We start from the raw sequence: 7,500 nt of genomic DNA, 5'->3' as shown, positions 1-7,500 counted from the left end.
TCAGCAGTCATGGCCCATGTTTCACTGCTGTGTAGCATGGCAGTTTGCACACCTGCATCATACAGTCTACCTTTCATCCTGAGCAAGAGACCCTTAGTTGCCAGCAGACGTAGGAGCTCCCTGAACTTTGCCCAGGATGTTCTTATTCTAGCTGCTACACTCTCAGAGCAACCACCCCCACTACAGACTTGGTCACCTAGGTAGTGGAAGCTATCAATGGCTTCTAGAGGGGGCCGAGGACTGATCGTTAGTGATCCCCTACTTATACCTAGAATTCTTCACTATACTCATTGCCAACCCTCACCTTACTGACAGCATCTCTGTACAGGGCTTGTACAGCTCTTACCAACCACTCATCTATCCCCAGTTTCTGCATTGACCACCAGATAAGGGATCGGGGGACCCTGTCAAAGGCTTTCTCCAAGTCAACAAAAGCTAAGTACAAAGTTTTATCTTTGGCTAGATATTTCTCCTACAGTTACTTTACCAGAAAAATAGCATCAGTGGTGCTTCTGCTTGGCACAAAACCAAACTGCATCTCATCTAGGATAACTGTCTCCCAACACCCATCATATGTATGTGTATATATATATATATATATATATATATATAAAGAAGTTGTATGTTGTCAACATAATGTGACAGTCCCATGAAGGGAATAATACTACTGCTATTTAGCCCTAGGAAGCTGCACCGCTTCCTGTCGGCCTTGACACATTTCCTGTGTCCTTATGTTTACAAGGGGGAGACAAGCACCTCCACCCAGCTAAGCCTGCATCCAGAGACATGTTTCTGAGTCTTCCCATTTTAGCAGGGTCGTTGCCAGTGCCGCTCGACTGACTCCTGCATAGGTGGCACATAAAAACACCATTCAAACGTGACCGTTGCCAGTACCACCTGATTGGCCCTTGTGTCGGTGGCACATAAAAGCGCCCGCTACACTCTCGGAGTGGTTGGCGTTAGGAAAGGCACCCAGCTGTAGATTGGAGCCTGGTGCAGACATCTGGTTCGCCAGTCCTCAGTCAAACCATCCAACCCATGCCAGCATGGAAAGCGGACATTAAGCAATGATGATGTATGTATATATATATATATATATATATATATATATATATATATATATATATATGTACATATATATGTATATATATGACTGATTGAATTGATTGACTGATTGATTTATCAGTTGACTATTGTGATTGGTACAGTCCAAGCAAGAACTTTGTTCATTCATGTTCCCTCATGTAGGATTGGACACACAATGACATGCTCTGCTGAGTTAGTTCTAGCCTTCATTGCTTCACACATTTTCACTTGGCTGACTCATCTTTCACTTTCGTAGGCCTCTATTCTTATGTCAATTGCTTGCCTCTATTCAGACCTGTTCATGACCACAGACACACAGAGACACAAACACATGCGCGCGTGCGCGCTACAGCTTTCTTTCAATTTCTGTCTACCAAATTCATTCACAAGGCTTTGGTCAGCCTAAGGCTATAGTAGAAAATACTTGTCCAAGATGCCATGCAGTGGGACTGAACCCAGAACCATGTGGCTGGAGAAGCAAACTAACCACACCCATCCCTATATATATATATATATATATATATATATATATATATATATATATATATATGTATATAAATGTATATATATACACTCATACAACACAACACACAAATTATAGGAAGTGTTTATCTTTTAATGCTTTTAAGCATGAGTTCATGGGCTGAATGCTTTTTATAAAGTGAATATTTGAATAAAATACTGGAGGTGTGATTTTACGGTCAGTTGCACATTATACTACCAACAAAACAGCAATGAACTAACACCAATGATTCATCTAACTAGACTGAAATAAAGAAAGTTATAATATGCCTGGCTTGGCATCACAACACATTGCTAATGGCAGAAAATAAAATACATGACTATCATAAATATTTATCAGCCATGAATGTTTATCAAGCAAGCCTAGACCTTATGATCAAAAGGTGATCTGGACATGACCACCTTGTCAATTTTATTGGGGTTTTTTTTCATGTTTTAACCAGCACAATGTAAATAGGACTACATTATCCAATGGTCTTTTTCTCTTTCTTTTATTAAAACAGCATAGAGTGATTTGAGTGTTATTTGACTGCTATTTCTGGCTGGTCAAGCATTGAGGCTCTCTTGTGGTATGTTGTGGTTAAGGTGATGAAGATAAAGATGGTGTGGTTTTTAACCTGAGGTCAGCTTTGACATAACAAAGTTATGACGAGAGGTATTTGTAATTTGATCACCCAGCTAATGAATCTAGCACAACATGATCCATCGTATCCTTCCCCTTTTATATGTGTGTATGTATATATACATACATCGTGTGTGTATGTATATATACATGCATCGTGTGTGTATATATACATATATTGTGTGTGTATACATAAATGTCATATCTTGGACATAGAGTTACCAAAGGTTTCGTATCCACAAAGCTAAAGCCTTGTGGATAGCTCTTCAGACTCTATATAAAGACAAAAATTTAAAATTTCTATGTCACGGACTTGAAGAAACACTCAGAAATCGAGAAATACATCTTAACAAAAGAACGTTAATGAGGACAGGTTGTCTCCCCTGAACCAGAGGAAAAACAACCCTTATAAACCCGAAAGGGCCCAGCAAATGGGGAGATACAATTTTCCAGTAAGTAGCACATAATAGAGAGAGAATGAGAATGAAAAAGACATGTTGAGTTCAGTGGTCCAGCATAGTGAAATATATATATATGTGTATATATATGTATGTATATGTATATATGTATGTATATGTATATATATATATATATATATGTGTGTGTGTGTGTGTGTGTGTGTGTGTGTGTATACACATACACATATATATAATTGTTAAACAGAATGTCTAACATTAAGGCAAGGCAAACATTTCAAGTCATATATACAATATTACTATAGGAAGAAATCCAAAATCTTGCAGCTGTTTCTGGGATATCCTTCATTATGGTATATTCTGCTGCATCGAAAATCTGCAATGGCTCCATAACTACTGTCTCAGCTATAACCTTGGAGCCCTAGTAATCCGTTACAGCACTTACCTAGCGTACCTAATCATCTAGATCACCTGTGAACTAAACTCCCATACTTTATATATATATATATATAAATATATATATGAACACTATCCATTTGAAATAACAAAATATGAACTCCTATCAGAATTTACATACCATGGACAAGAAACCTCTTTACCCATTTTACACAGTGCATTCCTTGAATAATTGAACAGCAATTTTAACATCCAGCATATTTTTACTCCCATATTTCCCTTTAAGCTTCCTGCATCTCTCCCTTTCCAAAATAACTTCTTAGATAATGAACTCCACTATTTCCTTCTATTAAAACTCTCTCATTACCGTCTCTGAAGATGGGATATCTTTTATATCCCTGAAACAGCTGTAGAACTACCTTTCACTTTATAGTGAATTGCCCTCAGTATTATTTTTTAAAGCCTGATACTTATTCTATCAATCTCTTTTGTTGAACCACTAAGTTACAAGGATGTAACCACACCAAAACCTGTTTTCGCACACACACACATACACACATATATGACAGGCTTCGTACAGTTTCCCACTACTAAATCCACTCACAAATCTTGATTAACTTGAGACTTTAGTAGAAGAAACTTACCCATGATGCTACGCAGTGGGACTGAACTCAGAACCATGTGGTTGGGAAGCATGCTCCATACCATACATCTACATCTGCACCTATATGAATACATCTTTATTACCTCCGCCTTCGCAAAGGCGGAGGTATTGTTTTCAGTCGTGCTTGTTTGTTTGTTTGTCTGTGGACAAGATATCTCAAGAACCGCTGGATGGATTTGGATGAAAATTTCTGGGATGATTGGCCTCATAACTGGCACGAACTGATTAAATTTTGGGATTGATCCAATACGAGACAAGGATTCCGGATTATTTTTCCTGTTTTTTTACTTAATTTTTGTAAGCGGTTGTGTTCATTTTTAGTATTCTTATTTTTGAGAGCAGTCGAGTTTAATTCAGATATTCTCATTTTAAAAATCATCTCTGGCTAATCCTTGAGAGGATGTTGGTGTTGCCTTGGTGGAGGCTTGCATTCTCTGAGTGCTCTTGTTTATTCGTGTTTTCATTTATTTCTTGTTTTCTGATTTTTTATCTTGGTTTAACTTCTGTTCATCATGGGCATTGCAAAGTTCAATACATCACAGTGACTGGTAGTTTCTTCCTGGGTGGAAATTTCTTGGCTTTAATCCTGGATGGAGTACCACTGATGCTCTATTTCTTGTAAGACAATAATATAAGAAGTTCTAAGCTAAGAATAAGTCTATATACTTAACGTTCATTTATCTGGAGAAAGCCTTTGATAGGGTTCTATGCTTTGTCATCTGGAGACCCCTAAAAAAGCTAAGAATAGATGTCTGTCTTGTGAGACTTGTGGTAGTGGAGGTGGTAGCGATGGTGCTTTGGGTGACTACAATAATGATGCTGGTGTTAGTAGTGGTTGTGATGGTAGTTGTCATGGCAGTGGTTGCAACAGTGGAGATGGTACTAGCAATAGTAAACATAAATGTGGGGGCAGTGGTGAAAGAGTAGGAGGTGGTGGTGGTGGTAATTGCTTCAAAGTGAAGGTAGGGTTGCCAAATGATTTTCATGGATTTTACCAAAATAATTTTCAAAATTTATTAAAAAATTCTTGAGTTTTATCAGGTTAAATTTTTTAAAAATACATAGCAAACTTTATTTCATATATGAAAAAAAATAGGGGATTTTTCTCATTCATTTAGAATTAGGTTACTTCCACTTATTTACAGTTATTTAAAAAGTATTTTTGCATAAGTTTTGAATATTGTTGCATAAGTTGTAGATAGTTGCCATTCTGTAACTGCCACATTTTTACATATAAAATGGCATTTAATGTTTCCATGCTTAATTATGAATTATTTTATACCATTATACTGTTTACCAAAGAAAACAGTCTTTCTGGTGCAGATGAAGAAGGAAGCAATGATGATAATAAATTTATAGTTAATTTTGAGATGACTCGGAAATAAGGTTTAACTTCACATTTTTCTTGACAAATACGATACTAATTATTATAAAATATTTCTCTGGTTCTGAAATTTCATTCTCTTGTAGAGTTAACTCTTGACATTTTTGCTGGTATTTCCATGCTCTTTTCTTTAATTAATAGGAAGAAATTTCATTAATAATTGGGTAACTGGATATGGCTGTCCTTGAACACACATTTTCTGGACACCAAGCAAGTAGGGCCAAAACAACTTTGCTAAAACATCTCGTGCTCACTAGGAATACTCAGCCACATATATGTTAATTCAATAAATAGGTAGTTCAGTTGTTCAAATAATTTGATATTTGTTATGGAAACTGATGAACCTTTTACTTTTATGAGTAATGTGGTGTAAGTCAAAAATTGAGAGGTTTTTGTTATGCAAGATACTTGATGACCCTGTTGGTGATGGTGCCATGTAAAAAGCACTGGTGATAGAGCTTTCTAAATGAACTTTTAAAATTGTAGTTTTATCATTGTCTTTGTAGAAAAACATAATTATACTAACATAGGAACACCACCCCTAGGTCCAGTCCTTGTTGCAGTGTTGGGGCTTGTGTTCCTCAATGAGCCTGAGAGCTTTGCTAGTGGAGTACAAGTTCCTGGTAGGACCTATGCTAGGTAGGTCAAAGGTAGAGGCCAGAATAAGATGAACTACTTCTTCCCAAAGATAAAATAGGGTTTGCATAGGGTCAACAGCTCAACCAAGAAAACAACAAAGTTACAGAAATATTGATAACAATTCAGAAAACCTGAGAGAGGAAGGCCTTACATCAAGGAAATATTAAGTGGGGATGGACAAGCATTGAGCAGAAAAGATAGCCCAGAGTCAAACCAGTGGAGAAAAGTCAATGATGGCTTGTGATCTACAGAGAGCAAAGGCCTTAAATAAATCTCAAGTAAGTAACATATGAATTATATAGACAACTGGTTACGTATGATTATGAAAGCACAGAACATGATGGCTAATATCCAGTTATCTGAATATGACCACTGGTAAACTGAAGTAAATACATTATTGCCTATGCAGCAGCAGAATGACCAAATAACAACAGAATTGTTTTTGCAAAGTCTAATCAGCTAATGAAATTAGATTTTCTGGATTTTTTTAATCTGCAAAATAACATCTGTCAAAATCAATTTCTCTGACAATTGATTTATAGGTGCTGATTCAACAGTCTTGCTAATTCAACAGGTTTTAATACATTTAAGTTTGCTGAAATATATTTCTTTGGCTGTAGGTGCAGGCATGGCTGTGTGGTTAGGAAGCTTGTCTCCCCAACCATTGTGGTATTGGGTTCAGTCACACTCTACAGCACCTTGGACAAATATCTTCTACTACTGTCCTGAGTTTGACCAAAGCCTTGCGAGTAGATTTGGCAGATGGAAACTGAAAGTCCATTGTATATATGCATGCGCATGGGTGAGTGTGCATATGTTTGATATATACATATATGTACATATATATATATATATCTATCTATCTATCTATCTATCTATCTATCTATCTATCTATATATATATATATATATATATATATATATATATATACATGCACACACACACACACACACACACACACACACACATATAAATATATATATACATATATGAATATAGGACATCACCAACAGTAAACAACATGAAATACGTAAACAAACGAGTTAGATATGCAAACACTGAGAGAAAAAAATGGAAGACAGGACAAGTAACACAAAGAACGACCCTTTATCAATTGCTGGCTATCTACTCCTCATTTCAAGCATTCAATGACAATATGAGTCTTCAAAGACAGTTGCTCCCATAAATACCAAAATAAAATTTTGGATTTATGGAGGGTCAAAGTTTGAATGAAAACAAACATGGAAGGTCGTTAGACCAGAACTAGGGGAAAATAGTGAACACTGAGAGAACTATTTTCTTTGAAAAGAGAAAAGATAGAAGAGAAAGATAGAAGACTTCCAGTCCTTAGGATGTCCTGGAGGAAAAGAAAGATGGATGATGGTCGTGTGTGAGCAACGAAAGAGAGAAAAAGGGAAAGAGGGGAGAGAGAGAGACAGATAAAAATGGTGAAGGGGAGAAAAAGGGAATTAAAGAAGGATGGGGGAGAAAACAGTGTAGAGTAGAGTCGTGTCAAAAAGGTTAATATAAACTTACTTGGAAATGGATACGTGGGATTCAACTAGATAATAATATAAATAATATATATGTGTATGTATATATATATGCATATATGAGTACAGGATGTCACCTACAGTAAACAAAATAAAGTACAAAAACAAATGAGTTAAATACACAAACAGCAAGAGAGAAAAAAATGGAAAACAGGACAAGTAACTCAAAGAACGATCCTTCATCAGTTGTTGGCTGTCTATCTATATATATATACAGT

This window comes from Octopus bimaculoides, chromosome 3 (genome assembly GCF_046866305.1).
Source record: "Octopus bimaculoides isolate indiv1 chromosome 3, ASM4686630v1, whole genome shotgun sequence".
In the NCBI taxonomy this organism is placed as follows: Eukaryota; Metazoa; Mollusca; class Cephalopoda; order Octopoda; family Octopodidae; genus Octopus; species Octopus bimaculoides.
Note: the sequence above shows the minus strand (reverse complement) of the source record.